The following is a 24,297-nucleotide window of genomic DNA, read 5'->3' as shown; positions in this document are numbered from 1 at the left end:
AATGATGTATCGGCCAATTTGATGTTTGATGTTTTTATTTATTTTTATATTTTTTTCAGTTACGCCATTTACCGCATTTTTTAATCTGCACTTTATTGAATTTTTTTTGCGATAAAATCACTGACTCCAGATGTTAGCTGCAGATCTATTGGAAACACTAATTTTTGTTCACTAGGTGGTGTTTTTTGTCATTCTGGCTTCTTTTCAATAATGCAGCCTGGTGAAGCTCTTGATGTTTTTTTTTTTTCAGGCATTTTAAAATATCCTTCTCTATAGGGGAAAAATAACATTTAAAAAAAAACGCTGGTGGTCAAACACACGGCCGGCTCATTTCATTGAGAAACTGCTGTACACCTGGAGGCTGGTTGTGCCTCGTTTAGGCCTCATGCACATGACCGTGTGCTGGCCTGATCTGTGCTGTGGACCGCAAAATTGCGGTCCGCCACGCACGGGCACGACCCTGTGCCCGCTGTCTGTGGATGCGGACCCATTCACTTGAATGGGGTCCGCAATCCACACCACAACATGCACTACTTTTTTGCGGGTGCAGAGGCACGGACAGAAAACTGTCCAGCTTCCGATCTGTGCCTCCATTCCGCACCGCATTGCCTGAATTGTGGACCCATTCAAGTACGGTCGTGTCTATGAGCCCTTACAGCTATGCTCAAGTGAATGAGGTTGGATGTAATGCACTTTAAAGAGGTTGTGTCCTCTCAAATATTGGTAGCATATCGTTAACGGATGCCGCAGACAGATGCTATACAGTGGCATCTGTTCAGCATTTCCCAACGTGTACATTAAAGGGATGGCAAAAACATGATGTGAGCCCACCCTTAGACACTAAGCCCACCCTTAGACACATGTTGTGGAATATGCATGTTTTTTCCATGCAAATCCCAGTGTGTAAACCGCAGCGTAGTACAGTAGCAGCAAAGTGTATGAGATTACCCAAATCTTATCTACACTTTGCGCAGGTTTCCGTGCGGAAATTGACCTGCATTGCGGATTTCCTAATTCTCTAACTTTGGGTTTTGGTGCAGATATGCTGCAGAAATGCACATGATCTTATGCGTGTTCACCTGCAACTCGTGCGCAGGGGAATTCATCACGTTCTTTATGAAGACTAAGTCACAACTTTAGGTGCCTTGGGTGTTTAGGTGTTTTATTTGTGGAAAATGTTGTGATTTTTGGCCGTTTTCCACCAATCGACCCACTTCACTGAAAAGTAAGTGCGGTCTCGGAGAGGGGGCCAAAAACTGGTGTTAATTGCAGCTAAAATCTACAGCAGCTTCTAGCGCAAGGGGGCTTAGAGATATGCCTAATTTATTATGCCTCTCGCTCCAGCACAGGGGCTAAAGACTGGTATATCAAACATCCACTTTGATAAATTAACCCCTAGAGGTTCATGGAGGCGCCCTCCAGTTCTATGGGTGTGCATAGTTACCCAAACTATGTAAAAGGATGCATGTCATCTTGCAGTGACACACGCTGATGGGCAGACACCACCCTCCTCTGCCGGTCACAGAGACAGATTTCATTTTTATTAAAGGAAGACTTTTACACAAAAACAAATAGTCTTCGGATTTAGAAAATGACACATTGTAACAAAAATAAAAGCGCCATATCCTTTGGACTTCCGCCATACCTGTCAGCTAGGACCAGTTCTTCTCAATCCATAATAACAAAACTACCGCGATGAAGCGGTTAATCTGTGACAAGCCCTAGAGCCATCCATGTCAAATGTGAGAAATATGATGTGACACCGCCGAGAGCACAAATGTAAAAAAACAAAAACGCACACAACTGAATAATGCAACAGAAATGGTCTGTATTGCATCATCTTTGCTGGTCCGCCTATAATAACTCCAGACACCCAAAATTCTTAAAAATATGTTTACCATAAAAAGATGATGTAAATAATGGGTCATTTTCTGATGACGCATTCCCTTTGAAGGAACCTGCCACCATGAAGGCTGCAGGTTATAGAGCAGGAGGAGCTGAGCAGAAATGGCTGTCTGTCACTGAGCAGGAGCGCCCACATGACTCCTTAGCTCAGAACGAGCAGATATTTAGATAAAATAATTGCACGTTTTACTGAATATTTTCCCACAAAACTATTTATCAATCTGCTCAGCTCCTCCTGCTCTATAACCTGCTGCCTGCAGCTCAGACATCATGTCCAACGCAACAGGTTCCCTTTAAAACCAGAAGTTTTTTCCTTCCTTTAAGTAAGTGTTATATTCAGGGGCAGTTTGGGAACTTAAAGTGGCCCTAAAAACACAAACCTAAAAGTGGCCCCATGTTGTAGAAGTGTCTAAATTGACAGGAGGAGGACCAACATAAGTAGGAGGGGTCAGCAATACCATCTACCACAGTGCAGCACCATATATTGCCCCAAAGGCTGTCCCTTTGTGGTTGCCATCAGTAGCTGTTCTCCTCCTCCAGTTGTCTCAGATTAAGACATAAAGCGGGGGGCTTAGGAGGTGATCTGCCGGCCACAAGAGTTGAATTCAGGAGGACACATGCGGTCATTGGCTGGGTACATGAGTACTTGATTCTCACAGCGTTAATTACCGCTGAGAGCTCTTTATGTACCTGGCCAGCAGCAGAGAGGGCATCGGCCCACTGGAAAATTTCCCTGTAAGGTCTATAGCCAATTGCCCCCTGGATATATTTGACCCTAAAAGGTCACACTGCAGTGTCAAGGTGCCTTTAGGCTAGGGCTACAGGCACGCGGGGTTCCCTATGTCCTCCAATAGGAGCCTCTGCAGTGAAATGGCTTAACAGGAAGCCTGTCAAAATTCCATAGAATGCAATAGTATTCTATTCCAGTCTATGGTACCGTTTCCCCGAAAATAAGACAGTGTCTTATATAAATTTTTGCTCCCAAAGATGCGCTAGGTCGTATTTTCAGGGATGTCTTATTTTTCCATGACACAGGGGGATCAGAGGGGGGAATCAAAATGACACAGGGGGATCAGAAGGGGGAATCAAAATGGCACAGGAGAATCAGAGGGGAGATTACCATTTTAGTACCCCCTTCTGATCCTCCTGTGTCATTTTGATTCCCCCCTCTGATCCCCCTGTGTCATTTTAAGTGATCCCCTTCCCCTGTGCCAGCGGACAGTGGATTATTTAGTCTCTCCCCCCCCTCCCAACTTCACCAGACATCCCCAACCACTTTATCAGATATTTCCCCCCTACTTCAGTCACCCCTGTGTGTCCATGCTAGCCAGATTCCACACAATGTGCCAGACTCCTGCCCTGCGCGACTCACTCACTGTCTAATTGTGAGTCAGCCAGATTCCGTCAGGGCAGAGTGAGCAGAAGGCGGCAGCTTGTCCTGGCGGCGGCGCGGGCTCTCTGATTTAAAGAGACCTCGCACTGCCTGAACAGCTGATCAGTGAGCTGCGCGGCGGCGCCCGCCGCTACGGTCCATAGGAGTCAGACGCCTTACAGTAGCTTCGGGGGCCTTTTTATCGGGGAGATGCCTTATATTACAGCGAGAGGCAAAACTGGAAGTAGGTCTTATTTTCGGGGGATGTCTTATTTTTGGGGAAACACGGTACCTATGATCAGAAAATCACATATTCAAGATCCCTAAGGGGACTAAAATTACAGTAAAAAGAAAAATGTTAAAAACGCACCAATATTAAAAATGAAAATCACCTAATCTTTTTCCAATTTTACATATAAAAATAAATATACAATAAAAATCATAAACCTAAGGCCTTATGCACATGACAGTATGTGTTTTTAGATCCGCAAACCACGGATACCGACTATGTGCATGCCACCATTTTCTTTCTCCCTTCTGCAGAAATGTCCTAGCCCTGTCCACAAAAACAACATATAAACCAGAAATCTAAAAGTTAAGTCTGGTCCAGAAGGTAACTTCTTGCCATAGTGTTTTTGGCCTACATACACACTCTAAAAAGCCATGAAAAATGTGTCTGTTCTCACAGAAATGCTGATGTGTAAAACTAGCCGAAGGCCAATGCACACAACAGATGCGGTCTGTGCTTGACTTCAATGGGTCCATGGTCCATATTCTGACGATGCATTGCAGAACGGACATACGGATGCGAAAAGCATAAGGATGATCCACGTGCTTTCCGCATACGTATGTCCATTCCACAAAATGGTAGAATAGGCCACATACTTGTGAGAGGTACATAGAGTAAGCACAACATTAGCAGCCAACTTCAGGAAAGGTGGGTATCTAGGATGCATGTGCCCTGACAAAGTCACCATCGAGGTGACAAAACGCGTTGCCCAATAAAGCCTTCAAGCACATACCTGGTCATCTGGATCTCTGTCTATACTAACTATCTGGCAAGAGCTCCTCTACAGTTATCCCGATAATAGGTCATCAATATTAAGCCACTGTGCTACCAAAAGACCCTGGGTTTTCAGAACTATAAGAACTATATAATTACTAGAATTGACGCAAACCCTGGGAGGTCAAGTTGTACATTGCTGGCCATCTGTCAAATGTTTTCTATGTAGACATCAGCCATCTGCAATTTTGGGAGCTTTCTGAAAAAGGTGAAGATAAAAGGAAGATAGGCTTCGTTCACATCATCGTTCAGGAGAACGGAAAGGACGGATTTGGCACATAACTGAGCCGAACGGAACCTAAGGACCCGACAGACTATAATGGGGTGGGGTCCGTTATGTTTCCGCTCAGAGGAAATCATCTTCTGAGCGGAAACCTAACGGACCCCATTATAGTCTATTGGGTCCTTAGGTTCCGTTCGTCACAGTTATGTGCCGAATCCGTCCTTTCCTAAACGGAGCAGGAGAACGGAAAAGGCTGAACGGTGATGTGAACGAAGCCTAAAAGGTGTCATCCCATTGTCACTAATCTCTGGATTCGGACCTAGAAACATACCACCTCTGTATTAAAGTTAATTAACTCATACATCAATCAGTAATTATTTCAGCATTCTGTGTCTACAGCTTTCAGTACTGCCCACAACAGCTGGAGGACTCGCTATGACCCTGACTTGCTGCTAAAAAAAACACACAACCTAATTTCACATTCCGCTTGCATACAAGAAGGCGGCTATAATTGTCTGTTTAAGCCAATTTGTCAAACAATTTCGATCAAATTGAATTTTATCTCCAAGCAATCCCTGTGGAAGAAAATTAATAGCTATGAGCAATTCATGGGTAAAGCCACATGAAAAGGCCATGAGACAGAATGACGATCATCATCATGAGATACATAAGCTACTCGGTATCTGTATGATAGCTACAGCACACACTATGACAATGGGTCTGGGATGAAAAGCTACCAATGACATATAGTAGCGGCTACAGGATATTTAGGGTCTTAAGAAATATAATGATCGGCACATGACTTTATTGGTGCTGGCTTTACTTTTCTCCTATCTCTTGAAATGTATTCAAGGAAAGCATCAATTTTAGGACCAGTCATAAGGAGTCCGAGAAGCCAACTTGTTAAGGAATGCAAAACAATTTTCAGAATTTCATTTAAATATTTTCTAACATATGTTATTAGAAAAAATGCCTCTCTCTCTACTTATCAGACACTTCTTCCCCTGCCTCCTGCACTGATCATCTCTCTCATTGCAAAGCTAAAAATTGTCTTAGACAGATTATCAGCTCACTGATACATCAGGTTACATGCTGCTCACAGAAGTCTATGAGGGGGGAAGCTACAGAATCAGAACGAAGCAGAGACACTGGAAGGCTGCTGCTGGCTCCAGTGAGTATTTTACTGTCTTAATCCAGTGCTGGATTCACGGTTACACTGCTAGGGGAGCAGAATCTGCTCATTTCGGTGAACTGTGCATGGGAGAAATCATAGCAGGTAGTCTCTGCTCCCTTTGGAGATGTGCTCAGCAAAAGCGAACAATAAGGGATGGAGACTGAAGATGGGATTACTAGTGAACGGGCCATATAAAAGTCATATGATGGTCAGATATACACAGACACCAATGAACACTAGTTTTTTGCTACATAACACATACTTTTTCCCCCTCAAAAGTGGGGGGAAAATGGCAGTGCTTATTATGAAACTAATACTAATGAGCGCCTTCATTATGGAAGTGCTCATTAGTACACAGTAGGACTAGGGAGCGGTGAATATAGTGCTCCTGGTGCTGGCTTCACTCATCACTCCCTGGTCTGCTGCCAACGTAGTGCTGTACTTTGACTGCGTACAGCATAAGGACGTAGTGTACGCGCTATGAACTGATGCTGTGCGATGTCAGGTCACAGTGCAGCGCTGCAGGAAGAGTGTTCTGGATCTCCCAAGTGGCGACACCGTCTGGAGCAGTAGAGGTAAATTATTTTATTTTCTGAGGTCTGGTGAGGATTTGGGGTCTGTTCTGAGGTTTGATGAGAACTGGGGGCCTGATCTGAGGTTTGATGAGGATTAAGGGTCTGATGAGGTTTAAGGGTCTGATCCAAGTCTGATGAGGATGGGGAAGGAAGGAGGGGGGAATCGGATCTGATGAAAAAAAAATTTTTTTCTTATTTTCCTCCTCCAAAGCCCAGGTGAGTCTTATGGTTAGATGGTTACGTGTGTCTTATATAGCAAAACAAAGTAAATCAGAATACAAAGCAACAGTACCCAATAGTAAAGTTACCCCCAATAGATTTTAATAAGGTACACCACAGTTAGAGAAGTACTAACCAGACTGAGATATGATAAAAAAAAAAACACTAAATAGCTACCTCAAAATCAGACATTGCTTTTTCTTGTGACTTACCCTATACCTAATCTCACATGCTATGACAGTAAACTCTGTGGCATTCAACTATAGCAAACAAAAAAAAACTATTATAACATATTTAGTCTTTCCACTTTCTCACTAAAAGTTCCCCATTGATGTTTCTCTTCTCTTATGCTGAAGTTTTCACCAGTTTATAATCATCATGTTTAATTTATTGTTTTCTAGCTAAGCCAAGCTGCACAGTTCTAACCCAATCCGATTTTGGCAGATTAATAATGGCTGCACAATTTTGCAGGTAAAAAGCATTTTTACCCCCCAAAATCTGGAAGCCGCTATATAAGGGCTCATGCACACGACAGTATGGCTTTTTCAGTGTTTTTTGGTCCGTTTTTTACGGATCTGTTCCGTTTTTTGTTTCCGTTTTTCCGTTCCGTTTTTCCGTATGCCATATTCAGTATACAGTAATTACATAGAAAAAATTGGGCTGGGCATAACATTTTCAATAAATGATTCAGCAAAAACGGAACGGATACAGAAGACATACGGATGCATTTCCGTATGTGTTCCGTTTTTTTGCGGACCCCTTGACTTGAATGGAGCCAAGCACCGTGATTTGCGGACAAGAATAGGACATGTTCTATCTTTTCACGGTACGGAAATACTGAAACGGAATGCACACGGAGACACTTCAGTATTTTTTGCTGAACCATTGAAATGAATGGGTCAGTATATGTTCCGCATACTGAACTCAAAAAACGGCCAGTATACTGAACGCAAAATACTGTCGTAAAATACTGACGTAATACTGTCGTATACTGTCATGAGCCCTAACCCATGTGAAAACCATGCTAATTTGGTGTAAAACAGCAGTATTTGTCACTTTGTTGGTGCATCTTGGCAGCTTCAGGTGAAGACACTCTACAAGAAGAGCTTATAGGGCGAGAGACCAACCCTAACCCAGTTTTCATTTGACCAGAGTTTCACTTCAAATTTAAAGATGAACTGAGTTGTAGACAGAGCTGTGTAGTTTTAGTGTCGAAACTTGTGAAAACAGCAGATGGGTGGTGAAGCCAGAATTCGGACCCCCACCAGCCTGATAGTAATAACTTCTCCTAAGGCTGGTCATTGGATAGTACAAGTTGTCCGAAAAAAACAAAAACAAGCCCGTGTATGGCTATGTGAACAGGAAAAAAAAAAAAGTTAAGGTTTTTGGAAGGTGTAGAGTAAAAAAGGAAAATGGCTGCATTGAGAAAGGGTTAAACAGATTGGTCATAAGGAACCAGAGATGCTGGGTGTTGGGGTCAAGTTTTTTTTTTATCACTCTTTTAAATAAGGAGGCCCTGAGGCTCCAGGTCAAGGCTCCTTAATGGGAGGACCCTGTGGCAGGTCACTGATCAATGTGGCAGATGTTATGGTTTTACAGCCAGTTAAGATGCGATCATCCCAGTGCCTTTGTCTTTTTTCAGCCAGACCTTATCTTTGGATCTGGCTCATTACACCCTGATGTTAAAAAGCAGAGGGTGCTGTCTGGTTGTGAGAATAGCTCTGTGAGACCAGTACTTCAGATTTTTTATTTTGAGAAAGAATGTAACATTTCTATAAAAACACAGATTCATGTCAAAAAGAATTTTAAAAACAACCTAAAAAGGCAAAACATCAAGCAATAGGTGAAAAAAAACAAGCCAAACTTGATACCAAGTGTGTGGACACAATGCCCACTAGACCAGCATCAGGCAACAATCCCGACTGGGTTCTTCGTATCATGTTCAACTTCCACTTCTCTCTTTCCGTCCACAGTCAGCAAAACAGTAGTTAGTAATGTAAGTGCGGTGCAACACATATCCCAGAATACTGACTGTGTGACTGCTGCAATAACGTAGCCCTCCTCACAGTGTTGGTCAGCTTGTCACGGTGTAGAAACCAGCCTAGAAGATCATGTTGCCGGGCTGCAGTACAGAAACCACCTCCTATTGTTTTCAATGGAACACCGAGCTTCTTCCACGGTTCATCGTTGTAAATACGTCAAGAAAGGACATGGCCCTCCTTGGCGCGATCATAAAATATATAGTTTCACACCAAAAGAAGGCAGTTTCGGGACACTCATCCAGTGATTTTTTTGGTCCAGAATTGGCACCAAATTCAGCCTACAACAAACACCATGTGAATTTCACATAATGGAAAGTATTTCTCTTCTTCTCTGTTTTGGCCCACACATATTGATACAAAATGCTGACCAAATACGCAAATGTGAATGATGTCTAATGAAGATTTTTACTGTTTCCAATAATTTTCTATAATTTGGGATACATTATGATCATCCTCGTTTCTGCATGTGAGGGTCCGCCAACCCAGGTGTATTTTAACATCTGTATTCCGGCCACAGCACAGACCCCTGTGGTGCTATTTTGAAGCTAATGTCGGGTCAGGAGTGGATTGTAATGGGAGGGGAATTATAAGAAAAATTGACTTTTTATTTTTATTTTTTTTTATCCGGTCAACATTTAAAGGGCACATGTGAAAATCACCATAAAAGAAGTATAGTAGAAAGAGGAGTTTTAAGAGAAGAATATATTTTATGGGTAATACACATATTTACAAAAATAAAAAATAAAAAAAAAATCAGTAGAATGGATATCTAGCTATCTATCAATCCCACTCAGACCCCCAGTGATCAAGAAAATAGAGTTGCCAAAGTGCCTTATGAGAATGTAGTGGTGGGACGAATGCAAAACCACTGGTCCATTCATTGAGATGCGGCTCTCAAGTACAGCACCTGGTGTATCTCGAGAAGTCTCAGAAGTGATGGTCGTGCACGTGCACCACCACTACATTCTCATAGGGGGTCACGCACGTGCACCACCACTACATTCTCATAGGGGGTCACGCATGTGCATTACCACTACATTCTCATAGGGGACTTCAAAACCTCTATTTCTCTGATCACTTGGGTCCCAACAGATGTACCCCAGGCAATCAGATAGTTATCCCCTACCCTGTGTCCTGTGATCCTATAATGAGGAATGAGCAGTTGGACTTACAGGATACAGGGAGACCATCATCGATGAATTATTAGGATGAGAGAGAAGAGCATAGATGTGGATAGCTTCAGAGAGAAATGGGCCATTGTACTGTATGCAGCAATTGTGCCATAAACAACGGTGTTAATTAACACTTTTCCCAAATGCAGCAAGAGAATACGCTGCTACAGAAAGAAAGAAAATGGAGAAGTCAAGGACATGGAATCCCGTGAATTGTGAAGGGCTACAGAAGAGTGTCATCCATCTATAAAGCCGCCTTTGCTATACAGAAGAAGAACACACAATGAAGAGATGGAACGCCGCTCCTGAAGAAGACCATGACTCTAATGTACTCTACTTTGACGTTTAATCAAACCTGTTTGCCAAGCAGTTTAGAAACATTATTCCAGTGGTTGCAAATAAAATCTGTTGTAGATATAAATGTATCTATGCTCGGCTGAAATAGTGACCACAGAGTCAAGTGGGTTGCAAACAGGTATTCTATATTACTATGGCGTTTCCTCCTTATCTAAAGCAGGATCAGGGACAGCTAGAGACCTTCCAATGCAAAGACACTACTACAACTTCATAGATGCCTTACCTATTTGTCCTACTGCAAAGGCAAGAGGGACAATGGAGTTAAAGGTAATCTGTCAGGAGTTTTGACCATGCTAAACTGCTTACAGCACTGGGTGAGACTAATAACCTTTATTCTACCAGATTCTGCTCCTGCAAGCACCGAGGAGGTGGCACTTCACTGCAGGGTGCTCTCTACTCTGAGTGGCAGCTGTAGTGGTCTCCTGGTTGGATCCTACAGCTGTCACTCACAGCAGAGGGGAGGAGCTATGAGGCAGCTCAATGAAGAAGGCACTTGATAGTGAAGCTAAGTCTTTAGGACACTTGCAGGAGCAAAGTCTGGCAGAATAGCAGTTCAAATTCACACTACTCCTAATAATAAGTAAGCCCCACAAAAGGTATGTTTGTCTTGATCTCCCCTGCCTTGTGCTGTCAGCAGTTTAGCATGGTCAAAGTTGCTCACAGATTCACTTTAACTGTTGCCTCACTTGAATTTGTATGGTTTTGAATGGCGTAAGGCAACACTGAAAAATTGTTGCTGAAAAAAGCCTTTACTTTTAGTATTGTTTGCCCATTGACACTTGGCAGAAATATACTGGACCTTACAATGACCACCAATGCGAACCATTCACAAGGACACCGACCTGACAGCCCTCCTTGCTAAAGAAGAAAACCTTTGCATGTCTGCAGGCAGATAATGCAAGTCAGGGGATATTCCCGGCAAACAAAGCAAGCACTGGCTTCTGAATCTCTGCACTATGTGGAGCTAGCAGGGGCTGGGCTAAGCTGGCACTGTGGCTGGCTGCCTGTGATAAATACAGCCTGGCATCTAGACACTGCAGCTCCAACCAAGATTAGCTGCAGGCGCAGAACAGGTCAGAAATGTCACTTAGGAAAGCGTTGTTTAGCTGCCCTTTCCTAGAAGAAGCAAAACGCTTCCTTACTGTCTGGTATAGCCCTAAAGGAAGCAGGATCAGGGTTTTCATCCATCTCAGGGTACTTTCACACTGGCGTTTTTGTTTTCCAGTGTTGAGTTCCGTCCTCAGGGCTCAATACCAGAAAAAAACTGATCAGTTTTATCCTAATGCATTCTGAATGGAGAGCATTCCGTTCAGGATGCATCAGTTCAGTCCCTCTTACGTTTTTTTTTGACGGAGAAAATACCGCAGCATGCTGCAGTTTTCTCTCCGGCCAAAAATCCTGAACACTTGCCGGAATGCCGGATTCGGCATTAATTTACATTGAAGTGTATTAAGTGTTCCGGCAAAACGGATCCGCATGCGCAGACCTTTAAAAATGCAAAAAAAATATCGGATCTGTTTTTCTGGATGAACCGGAGAGACGGATCCGGTATTTCAATGCATTTGTCAGACGGATCCGCCTGACAAATGCCATCAGTTTGCGTCCGGATTGCCGGATCTGCCTGCCGGAATCCGCTGCCGCAAGTGTCAAAGTACCCTCAAGGGTTAATTATACGCCATCACATACATATTTCTGTTATCCTATACATAAGATCAAAGCACTAAAACACATCCCTCGTAAAATGCTAATTTACGTGTCAATATAGTGACTTTACCGGGAAACACAAGGTAGTCATCATGATGCTATGACTAACAGAGGAGCACCGGCTCAGACACCGATTTATCCTGTATTTGGCGCTATTCACACTAGAGCAATGGTTTCTGTTCACAATAGGTCACAATTTGATCAGTTATAGCTGCCATGTATCGACTTATAATTGCGGAACTTTAGGAATCCAGTATTTTTTTATGTTATTGGTGCTGCAGAATATGTTATTCTTACCATCAAAAATACTGGCACCTTGATGGGACGGTGAATAATTTCAGTGTGAACGGCGCCATTGCGCATGATGCTCCTCAACTGAATTGTTCATTAAAGGCGTTTCTGGGTCCGCTTGTGAGATCCGTTTCAGGGCCCAAAACGGATCAGTTCAGCCCCAATGCATTCTGAATGGATAAGGATCCGTTCAGAATGCATCAATTTGGCTGCGTTTGGTCTCCGTTGCGCATGTTAAACGGTCACTAAAACGCAGCTTGCAGCGTTTTGGTGACTGTCTGACAATGCGGAGTCTAACGGATCCGTCTAGACTTACAATGTAAGTCAATGGGGACGGATCCGTTTTTCACTGACACAATATGGTGCAACTGAAAACGGATCCGTCCCCCATTGACTTTCAATGTAAGTCAAGACGGATCCGTTTTGACTTAGACTTTTTTTTGAATGAATAATGCAAACAGATCCGTTATTAACGGATACAAGAGTTTGCATTATTCGTGCGGATCCGTCTGTGCAGACACAAGACGGATCCGCCCAAAACGCGAGTGTGAAAGTCGCCTAAAGGGGTCCTTTCTTCTGCCCTGTGGAAGAAAGAAAGTTTACTTACCCCTCCGTCTCTGCTGCACTCACGCAGGCTGCGGACTCCGCTGCTCGGGTTTCAGCCAGATGTGTGCCCTTTGGCTCCTGTTCATGCAGCTGCACAGGAAGAGGACACACACAGGGTCGGGACCCAAGCAGTCTTGTGCGAGTGCGGCGGAGACGGCAGCATCGGTGGCAAGAGTATTAACCACGGGGCAGAAGAAAAGATGGGGTTTGTAAAAAGTCCAGAGAACCCCTTAAAACAAGACCAGTCACAATTCAATCCTGATAAAACGTGTCGGGCACAGGTCCTCTCTAGAAAAGCCCAGTAGCACATGTGGTACAATGCACTGTGAGGACATCAGTAGTTTCCCGCAGCACAAAAAAAAGCTAAATTTCTAGTTTTAACAATCCCATCTCAATTCTCCAGAACCATCTGATGGTAGTGAGGGATCGCCTTTCCATCGCCCCATCTGTATTTTTTCCATGCAGAAGGTCACTCTGATTACTATACAACAGCGTACGGGTTTCCGAGGATCCATAGGGATCCCAGGGATTGGAGCAACACCGATACCATCTTAGGGTACTTTCACACTAGCGTTATTAGAATCCGGCAGGCCTTATACAAACTGATAGCCTTTCTTTCCGGATCCGTCTCATCCGGAATAACGGATCAGGTATTAAAAAAAATTCAAAGATTAAAAGAGAAAAGTAGCTATTCCTCTATCCCGGCGCATGCGCAGACCAGAAAACCGGATCAGCGATACGGCAATTTCCGGAACACTTGGTACCGAATCCGGCATTAATACATCTCCATGGAAATTAATGCCGGATCCGGCAACTGCGGTATTGTTCCGGGATTTGGGCTGGAAAAAATACTGCAGCAAGCAAATACCGTATAAGGGACGGAACAGAAGACATCCTGATACATACTGAACGGATTGCTTTCCATTCAGAATGCATTAGGACAGAACTGATTTCAATACCGGAAAAGAATAACGCTAGCGTGAAAGTACCCTAAGTGATATGCCATCCATTAACATGGTGGGAATTCCTTCAGTTACAAGGAGGAAGCCGAGCAGGTCAAACCCTGGGAGCCAGGTAAGGTTCGAAATCCTGATTTCTCTCACTTTTGGTTATCCTTTTATTTAACCTTTAAGGAACTGTATTATATAGTGTCCGAGCTTTCCCAGTTTACTCCAGTATTGATGTCACTGGCATCAAATTAATCAAAGATAAATTACCATTAGAAAGTTTTCATAATACAGCATTATATCGAGATTTTATAAAATGAAATCAACAATCATCAGAATGATAATAAACCTAGTTTAGCTGATCCATATTTGCGGGAAAGCCGAGTACATGTAGTCTGTAGTGGTAGATCTGACTATCCAAAGGGTGAGACTTATTAGGGTACAGCTACACGGCTACATGTGTTGCGTGACTTCAATGCAACATGCTGCGACGCTGTTTGAGGAGGGTGCAACACTATGGCCTCCTCACAGCGCCATACATTGTACAGTGGCTGTGCTTGGAATTGCAGCCGAGGCCCCTTCATTTGACTTGGACTTGGGCCATGAGACCAATAAACGTGACGCCATTGACCAAGGAAGAGGTCGCTGCGGCTACAGCGGGAGTGTCGGGTGTCAGTCCCACGCCAATCAGATATATAACACCTATCCTGAGAATAGGTCATCAATATAGGAGACCCAGAAAACCCCTTTTATAATTAGTATGCATAAAATGTACATCACATAGGGTTAGATCACAGTCTGTGACCCCTCCGGAGAGCTGTAATATTTGTATGTTACCATTCTCCACTCCAAAAAAATATTCCAACGTGACCACACGTGGAGGAGTTTTTGTCAAATCTCATACACTTGGCTGGTACCATAATACGTTGAGGATTTGCCCCATTTAAATTTACAGCTGCAAATCCACCGTGTTTTCATTCACCGTGGGCATACCCTAAGGCCTCATTCACAAGGAAGTTTTCAGAACCTTTGCAGTCTATAGCGCTATTCAAATTACCTTATTTTTTTTTATGGCCAGTGTATAGTGGCTGTCAAAAAATAGGACATGTGCTCTTTTTGGCCACAAGGATCCCACCAAAATCAACATGCCCGGGACATTATGAAAAAAATATAAAATAAAAAAAATACCACAGGTGTGTGTGGGAACACTTGCTCCATATTGGAAGCAGCAGGACCTGACGCTCCCAGCATTGTGATCAGGTCCTGCTGTCTCCAGTGCAGAGAATGTGTTCCCAGCATGCCAGAGATGAGAGGAGTACTGCATTTTATTTCGTTTGTTTGGAATTATCTTGTGTTGGGGGCCCCTTATATATATTGGGGCCGTTAAGGTGGCATTTACTACGCAGGGGGCACTATGGGGACCATTTAAATACTGGGGCACTATGGGGGCTTTTATATGTGCTTGGGGCATTATGGTGACCATTAAATATACTGAGGGCACTGTGAACAGACGCACGGAAGCAAACAGCACACCGTGTGCATCTTTTGCAGCCTCATTGAAATGAAAGTGTCCGCAACCAATCCGCAAAAAATGCGGACACTTTAATTTCAATGAGGCTGCAAAAGATGCACACAGCACACGGTGTGCTGTTTGCTTCCGTGCGTCTGTTCACAGTGCCCTCAGTATATTTAATGGTCACCATAATGCCCCAAGCACATATAAAAGCCCCCATAGTGCCCCGGTATCTGTGATAGCCACCATAGTGCCCCAGTATTTAAACAGTCCCCATAGTGCCCCCTGCGTAGTAAATGCCACCTTAACGGTCCCAATATATATATATAAGGGGCCCCCAACACAAGATAATGCCAAACAAACGAAATAAAATACAGTACTGAAGATATGGTCGTGTGAATGGTCCCTAACCGTTTCGTTAGTCTGCAGCACCACCACAGGAGACTTGTAGCATTACACATTTTCCATGCAAATGTATGTGTTGTCTGTGTAATGCAGGACAGGACGGGTCCTCCAGAGCAATAGACACTCTTTATAATCGCTCTCTACTCTGGCCAAGAGGTGAGGATCCTGATCAGAGGTCTCTCTTTTTATAAACAGAGAATTCACAGGCCATATAACAAAGCATTTTCTAAACTGTAACCCCTTTAAGGAGGTTGTCCCATGCATATGATCATCAAAGATGGGAAGGGGGGGCTCTCTATTGGGAACATCCTGTAGGAGCCAGATCGGCAAGACGCTAAAAAGTAGACTGTGGTCACCCATGTATTACATGGACTGCCAATCAAGAAAAGCTTGGCTGACTTGGGAGCTGGACTCATAGCTGATTGTCGCTTATAAAGGGGCCGCCTATAATAAAATGATAAGGGCATGGGCCCTTTTTTTTAATGAAAAAGAAGAATTTTTTGTACTATCAAAATGTGATTCCATCTATATTCCCCATGTATATGATTACTGAACTCTCAGAATTATTTATGGCCTCTCTGGATACATAACAGCTCCAGAAATGCAAAATACATCCAACCAAATATATCATCGCTTGGCACCGAGCATCTGCAGTATTTGTATGCATGAAGGAAGGTCCCACAGATTAAACAGGCACATTTGGCAGAATTGTCCCAAGGACAACAATAGTCACTGCTGAGATCTTTTGAGTCGGCAGGTTGATGACAGAGAGGAGGCCGAGTGTGTATAATGACAGCCCCAGCACTGGAGCAGGGAGCAGGGCTCGGACAAAGGCTAATATGCATATGGGGCCTATTACTGAGCTTCCCAGTCACAAGAGCAGGTGTCTTCACGGGGAGCACAAAAGGGGTAGAGGATAATATATGCAAAGGGGATTTATTGCCCTCACCAGCAGCATACAGCAGATGGCACCGATTGCAAGCTCTTTGGACAGTGAACCCCCCTCTTTCCATTTCTTTCTATCCCTATATTTCTAGGAACCACATAGCAATTATCAGTGAGGGTGAGTGGCCTTTAATAAGTTTACCATTCAAAGAAACCATAAATGAACCTCAGTCTGGATCTTCTGACCTTCATTATAGCGACACTCGAATGCAGGGCGCCGTCATACATCAAACAGCGTGTAAATATTAATAGCCACAAACACTCACAGTCAGCTCTCCAGCTACACCGCCATACGTCTCCCAAGGTATACACAGATCCCACTTCTAAGATATACAAAGCCCCATCCCTCCAGACGTAAGAGGTGCACAAATCCCGAAATCTACAAATGCAGATGTAAAACACAATGTACTATATTATAGACAGAAACATATATACCTCTACTACACAGAAGGTAGATTAGATAGATGGATATGAGAGAGATATCAGATGGACTGAATGATAGATATGAGATAGATAGATAGATAGATATGAGATGAGATAGATAGATAGATATGAGATAGATAGATAGATATGAGATAGATAGATAGATATGAGATAGATAGATAGATATGAGATAGATAGATAGATATGAGATAGATAGATAGATATGAGATAGATAGATAGATATGAGATAGATAGATAGATATGAGATAGATAGATATGAGATAGATAGATATGAGATAGATAGATATGAGATAGATAGATATGAGATAGATAGATATGAGATAGATAGATATGAGATAGATAGATATCAGATAGATAGATATCAGATAGATAGATATCAGATAGATAGATATCAGATAGATAGATAGATATCAGATAGATAGATATCAGATAGATAGATATCAGATAGATAGATAATCAGATAGATAGATAGATAGATATCAGATAGATGATATAGACCTGCATCCATCTATGTCACATGTAACATCCATATAACCAACAGAAAGGCAGTATAATCATTCCTCCAGCCATAACATACCAAGCGTGGACTAAAATCCTATATTCTAATGAAATGTCACCGCCACAACCCATCAGGCACAATCCTGCAGGCTGCGCTAGAATTGGGAGAGACCAGCACAGGCCATTGCTAGCAGGGCTGAACATAAGGCAGCATGGAAGATGGCATTACCTGGCACACACCCTGGCATGCTGTATCCTCTACGCCTTCTTGATACAAGGGAAGCCCTGGATTAGTCCATCTGCAGAAACGCTGCCATCCTTTCTCCAGGTTCTCCTGACCTCCAGTGCTCACATTAGTGGCTTGGATGCTTCAGCTGCCTCCTTGCTGTTCCCTAGCCCATGATGTCACCGTCCTCCTGCATCCCTGATTGGCCGCCAGGAGGCTGATAATACTACTACTAATAGCACGGGGAGGGCCGGGATAGGCAAATCTTTTGTTTCGAAGCAGGAAGTGCACAGAAACCTTTCAGAGCCAGAGAGGGAGGGAGCCTAAAAATGTGAAGCTTCACTGCCACCGACATAACCCTGTGCAGCACACACCTGGCGGCCCATACCGCAAACGTGTAGAATTATAACGGACATATAGGTGTTTGTTTCCATTTTCATACAGTAATGTACAGTATATTCCAGCATCTAAGCACATGTTCACACTAGCAATTCATTGCTGTTGAAGGGAACCTGTCATATTGAACATGGTGTCTGAGCTGCAGACGGCACATTATAGAGCAGGAGGAGCTGAGCAGACTGATATGTAGTTTTATTGGAAATATTTAGTATAACTCATTTTTATTATTTATTCATTTATTTATATTTCTGCTCCTTCTGGGCTTTGAAGTCGAGGGTTCGGTCCTATCAGTCACTGACAGCCTTCCCTCTATGACTGTGTATACAGAGAGCTGTCAACCCTTCAAAGCCCAGCACCAACAGGAATGTAAATGAATGAAACACAAGGTACGACTGTATCCGTTTTGTGGATCTGCAGAATACGGATGCGGTCTGTGTGCATCCCACACTTTTCGCAGGACCCACTGAAAAAATGCCTAATCTTGGCCGCAAAACAGACAAGAATAGGACATGTTGTTATATCATTCGCAGCTTGGCCGCACAGATGCCCGTGTATTGCAGATCCACAAATGCGGTCCGCAATACGGCAACGGGCATCAACACGAGCCCTTACATTGATTTTTTTTTTCCAACAAAACTATATATCAATCTGCTCAGCTGCTCCTACTCTATAATAAGTTGCCTTCATATTTTCATAGTGACAGGAGCAGAAAAAAAGAAAATCAACAGAAGTGCTGGATTTGGCACATAACTGAACCAAACCGGGCAAACCCCAATGACTGTAGTGGGATCGGTACAGTTTCCCCTCTGGAGGAAAAATGCATGCAGGACTTTGTCTGCCTTAGTGGCAGAATCTGGGGTGAGGCCCCCGAAGCAAATGTGAACACCCCTCAAACTGAACGTTTTACATAGTTTTCTATGACACTCTGAGGCCCTGTTCACATTGCCATATGCTTCTTGTGTATACATAAACCATATCCATAGGGCTCACCATACAGATGCCAAGACGGTCCTTTTTAAGATTATGCTATTCTATGCCAAGGTATCCGGTGAAAAAAGCATATAGCGGACAGTAAAGTAATGTCAGCGTATGGGTGACATATGCCAGAAAGGTCAAACATGATACAAACTGATTTTTGTATTGTATATCTTGATTACTGCGTGAAGGCAGGGGTTAATATCATGGAAATCATTCGGGACTTTAAATGGGTATTCCATGACATTATCCTCCATCCACAGTATGTGTTAGGAGCTGGTGCTAGTGAGACAGATATTAAAGGGGGGTAACTATCAGATCAGTGGGGGTACTACCGCTGGGATCCCCACCAATCACGAGAAAGGGGGCCCCCGTACACACTGCAGCCCTCCCTAAAATGAACAGAGCAGCCAGTCGGGCATGCATGCGGCCCCTCAATTCATTTCTATGGGAATTTCAGAGATAGCCAGGCGCTGTACTCGGCCATCTCCGGCACTCCATAAAAATGAATGGAGCGGCCATGTGCATGTGTGATCAGCCGCTTCGATCATTTGAGGGGGGCTGCAGGGAGTACAGGGCCCCTATTCTCTTGATTGGTGGGGATCCCAGCAGTAGGACCCCCACCGATCTGATAGTTAACCCCCCTTCCTGTGGAGGGGCGATAAATTCAAACTGCCAGAATAATCCTTTAATATCTGTCTTACTAGCACCAGCTCCTAATACATACTGCAATCTACTTTACATTGTAGGCCCTGTCTGGTTGGTAGGTATCGTACACTGCCGAAACCTGTATATATGGACAGTCCCATACAGCCCTCATCACACGCCCTTGGTAGTTACAGCACCCTCCCCAATATTACAGCTGACCCCAGCAGTTCTAATGTCCCCATTACACCCATACCACTGCCACAGTGACCACACAGTACCCCAATAGTGCTACCACAACTGCTCACAGTCTTACCCTACACCTTACCGTGCCTCATGGTACCCTGCCTCCCATTAATAACAACCACCAGCTATGTGGCTCCCATAGCACCCTCAAAGTGCAAATAGTGTTCCCTCGATAGTGAGAAACTCAAGCACACAGCAGAATGTAATGGCAAGCATTTCATGATTTCACAGTTTTCTCAACTTTTTTTATTGCCTTATTATTAGATATTTTTACTGTTTCCTGTATATGATTATTTGGGCAGCTATGTTGCCAAAGCAGTTAACAGCATATGGACATATGTTTTACAGCAGCTACAGGGGACATAGCCACAAGAGAGACTGTTCTAGACATGTTATGTGACCTGTGTAGAGGTCATTGTGCAGGGAGGGGGAGTAGGTAAGTTGTGACCATCACCTCTTGTGAATGATCCTATGTAAAGCCCCTTTTACAACCCCCTTTTAGATTTCTGTTGTTCTGAGCCATTAGAGGAGCAGAACTATGAAAATAATGGAAATGCAGAGTCTGCACCTAACTGAAACAGAGTAAGCTTGGGAATTCATTTTTTTTTACCTTTTCTTTGGTCTTTTTAATGGAATCTGCAATAGAACCCCCAAACTGAGTCTCCAACGCATATCTGAACTTGCCCTTATTTATACAGAGGTTTTTTTCTCCCATTGTAATCTTACATGTGATGATAAAGAGATGACTATTGAAAAGTCTTGACATGTTAATTAGGCTTCGTGGCCGATGCAAAAACATCAGGATTTTAGGATTTTTTTTCTAAATATAGTAACATGGAAAATTAAAAAACAAAATCATCAATTCTAATATATATATATATATTTATTTATTTTTTTTTTGCCTAAAAAAAAACCTTAATTTCAACAAGTCGTTTTCTGGTGTCACATTCCCTTTAATGCTCTACTACTGTATATAAGCCATACAAACTCTACACAAGTCTTATTTTAACAGATTCTATACAAACTGTAGAGTCCTTGCCCTGGTAGTGCCAGAATGCAGCACCCTGTTGCTCACAAAGCAAGGACGCCAACTGCTCAGGTCTTATGAACAGCCACCTTGCCATGAAGATCATTCACCAGTCCTAAACAGATCCACCTAATAAATGACCCCTAATGTGCTCCTTTCCCCACACCGAGAGCAATTATCTTACTGCAAAAGGGAAGTCATGTCAAGGAGTGAAACCACAACATGAATCTATGAGCGGAAGTCACAACATGACACCTAGCATTATGGAAAATGGATTAACCCGTTGTGTGCACTTCTCTGGGGTAATATCACATCTGCACATCTTTTTAGTGCATACTGCCTACCAGAACATGTCACCACATACACTGCTAATATAGGGATATCTATTTGCTTTAAGAGAGTTTGCTTACTGCCAGGAGACCAAGATACTCTATGGTAGTGATTCTCAAACTAATTTCCATGAGAGAACCCCTGGAAAGTTGTCCTACACCCAAGGGACCCCAGTTCTCATTTCTACCTAAAAGTGCTTACAGTAGGGGAGGGTGAAGCATTCTGTAATTCTAAATTGTAGCCCAGATTTGCTGACTGTTTTGCACTTTGGTAAGAATGTATAATACCAGTTTGCCATCAATACTGTAGAAAAAAAGAAAGAAAAAAAAAAAAGAAGGTACTTGTTGGTTGGGAACCATTGCCCTACAGTAACATGTACTGGACATAAAGGAGAACCCAAAGCCTATTTAAGCATTAAAGAGGTTGTGTGATTTCAGCAAAAAAGCATTTATGTAGATAAAGTTACTACAAGCCACTTACTAATGTATTGTGATTGTCCATATTGCTTCCTTTGCTGGCTGGATTCATTTTGCCATCAGAGTATACACTGCTCGTATCCATGGTTACGACCACTCTGCAATCCATCAGTGGTGGCCGTGCTTGCACACTATAGGAAAAACACTAGCCTATGTGCGGTCCCACAGTCCCAGCCACCAGAGAAGCCGACGCTTTTTCCTATCGTGTGCAAGTAGGACCACCACTGGATTGCAGGGTTGTCGTAACCATGGATACGAGCGGTGTATACTCTGATGGAAAAATTAATCCAGCCAACAAAGGAGGCAATATGGATAAAAACACTACATTAAGTGGCTTGTATTAGCCTCCTCTGCATGATAAATGCCCTTTGCTGAAGTGAGACAACCCCTTTAAATTATATTTTGAAAATCAAGTTACATTTGTAAAATTACTTTCCGTTACAAAAATCCTCCAGTTGCGAGAGATTCCCATTACTTCATTATAATGGGGCCTCCAGTGTTTAATCTGTATATTAATGTCCACTGAGGAGGTCGCACATGCTCAGCTCCATCCAGCTGTATGTACTGTTAGAAGCTGTGACAGCTACAGGGAGAGAGCTGCAGCAGAAAGGACACGCCCCCTGAGCTGGAAGTCTGAAGAAAATCTAGCAGAGCAATTGGAGCAATAAATAGGCAGAGCTCTGGATCCATGTGAGGTACAGGGCTGGTTCTAGCTTTGATAGAAAGAGATTGCCATGTACTATATAATGTCCGATTTTCATTTTTTCCCTCATAGCTCAACATTTTTCCATCCTTCTAGCTTAGGTTTAGTACCCTTGGTCTTTGTGCATTTTACAATAGTTGACAGAGTTATACTATACATTAATAATAGGGATGAGCGAATCGAGATCAGATAAAACATCCGAAGTTGATTCGCTCATCCCTAATTGATAACAATAATGGCTTGGTATGCCAGTACACAAAACAGCTTTAAGCCATTACCTATTTATATGGATTTAAATATATATGAAAAGACAATTTAGGGTACATTACGGGAAGGTGGACAACCCCTTTAGAGTATAGGCACATCTTGCCAGATGATGCTGGGAATAGACATTTAATAACAGTCAACAAGTAGTAATATCTCACAGAAATGATAAAAGCCTTTAGTCAGAACAGCAGAATGCTCAAAGGGCTGTCTCACTCAGCAAATGGCATTTATCATGTAGAGAAAGTTAATACAAGGCACTTACTAATGTATTGGGATTCTCCATATTGCCCCCTTTGCTGGCTTGATTCATTTTTCCATCCCATTAAACACTGCTCGCATCCAGGGGTTATGACCATTGCTGCAGCGCAGATACGAAGCGGCAGGGATGGAAGCCTATGCACACTCCCGTGGTCCTGGCCACCAGAGAGACCAGCAGTCACGACCACCGCTACTGGATTGCATTGTGGTCGTGTGATGGAAAAATGAATTGAGCCAGCAAAGGAGGCAATATAGACTATCACAATACATTAGTAAGTGCCTGGTATTAACTTTCTCTACATGCTACATTACATTTTATGAAGTGAGACAACCCCTTTAGGCTACTTTCACATTAGCGTTTTTGCTGGATGCAGCAGGGTTCAGCAAAAACGCTTCCGTTACTGATAATACAATCGTCTGCATCCGTTATGAACGGATCCATTTGTATTATCTTTAACAAAGCCAAGAAGGATCCGTCATGAACTCCAATGAAAGTCAATGGGGGACAGATCAGTTTTCTATTGTGTTTGCATTGTGGGTCATGACGGATCCGTTTTGATCCGCATGCTGCGGTTTGCTCTCCGGTATGAGAACGGAATGTATTTTGGAGCATTCCTTTCTGTTCAGTTACGTTTTGTCCCAATTGGCAATGAACGGGGAAAAAACTGAAAGTTTTTTTTTCCAGTATTAAGACCCTATGACGAATCTCAATACCGGAAAATATTAACCCTCGTGTGAAAGTAGCCTTAAACATTAGGAGAACACTGACGAATGGCTAAACACTGCCACTGGGACTTTCTTAATGGAAATGGTAAATGATTCTGGGAGAGGTGGTATGTGAGCTGTGCTCTGCACACTGCAATGTGGTCATTATAAATCTACAGCCATAGCTAGGTGACCACAAACCACCCTGGCAAATGATGGACGTCACCAACAGGAAGCAATTATGCCCTGCTGCCTCCGCCATCCACAGGCCTTCAGTACCCTGCGGAGCACAGGGGACCATCTATACATCCAGATTCTCAGGATGTCGGAGCAGATGGAGGAAAGGACCCCAACTGGTTTGGACCCCTCCCTGAACCTTTCTGTAAAACAGGGGTGTAAACTTCCCTGTCATGTCAATTTTCAGGACCCCAACACTTTGGGGATGTTGATTGATCCAGAGATTTATTTCGATTTCCATGTTTAGAATTGGAAGGAATTTTTCTTCAAACATGGGGCAATTGGTGACCACCTCATAGTGGGTTTTTGCCTTCTTTTGGATTGACACAGTAGGGCTACAGGTTGGAA

The 24,297-nt window shown here is 43.2% G+C and overlaps 1 protein-coding gene across 3 annotated transcripts in view; it reads right to left on the bottom strand.

Annotated features, from left to right (window-relative positions):
• Nucleotides 1-24,297, bottom strand: part of PAK3 (p21 (RAC1) activated kinase 3) — a 171,181-nt gene that overhangs the window by 74,876 nt on the left and 72,008 nt on the right. The window contains exon 1 of one of the 3 annotated variants that reach the window (XM_040442367.1): nt 20,029-20,074. The exons of 1 other annotated variant lie outside the window; for it this stretch is intronic. The gene's annotated coding sequence lies outside the window, so the exon portion shown is untranslated. Of the gene's footprint in view, nt 1-17,684; nt 17,822-20,028; nt 20,075-24,297 lie in introns of those variants that run through there. One more of the 3 variants, XM_040442365.1, reaches the window with a different exon arrangement.

This window comes from Bufo bufo, chromosome 8, assembly GCF_905171765.1.
Source record: "Bufo bufo chromosome 8, aBufBuf1.1, whole genome shotgun sequence".
Taxonomy (NCBI): domain Eukaryota; kingdom Metazoa; phylum Chordata; class Amphibia; order Anura; family Bufonidae; genus Bufo; species Bufo bufo.
This window is presented reverse-complemented; position numbering and strand designations above follow the sequence as displayed.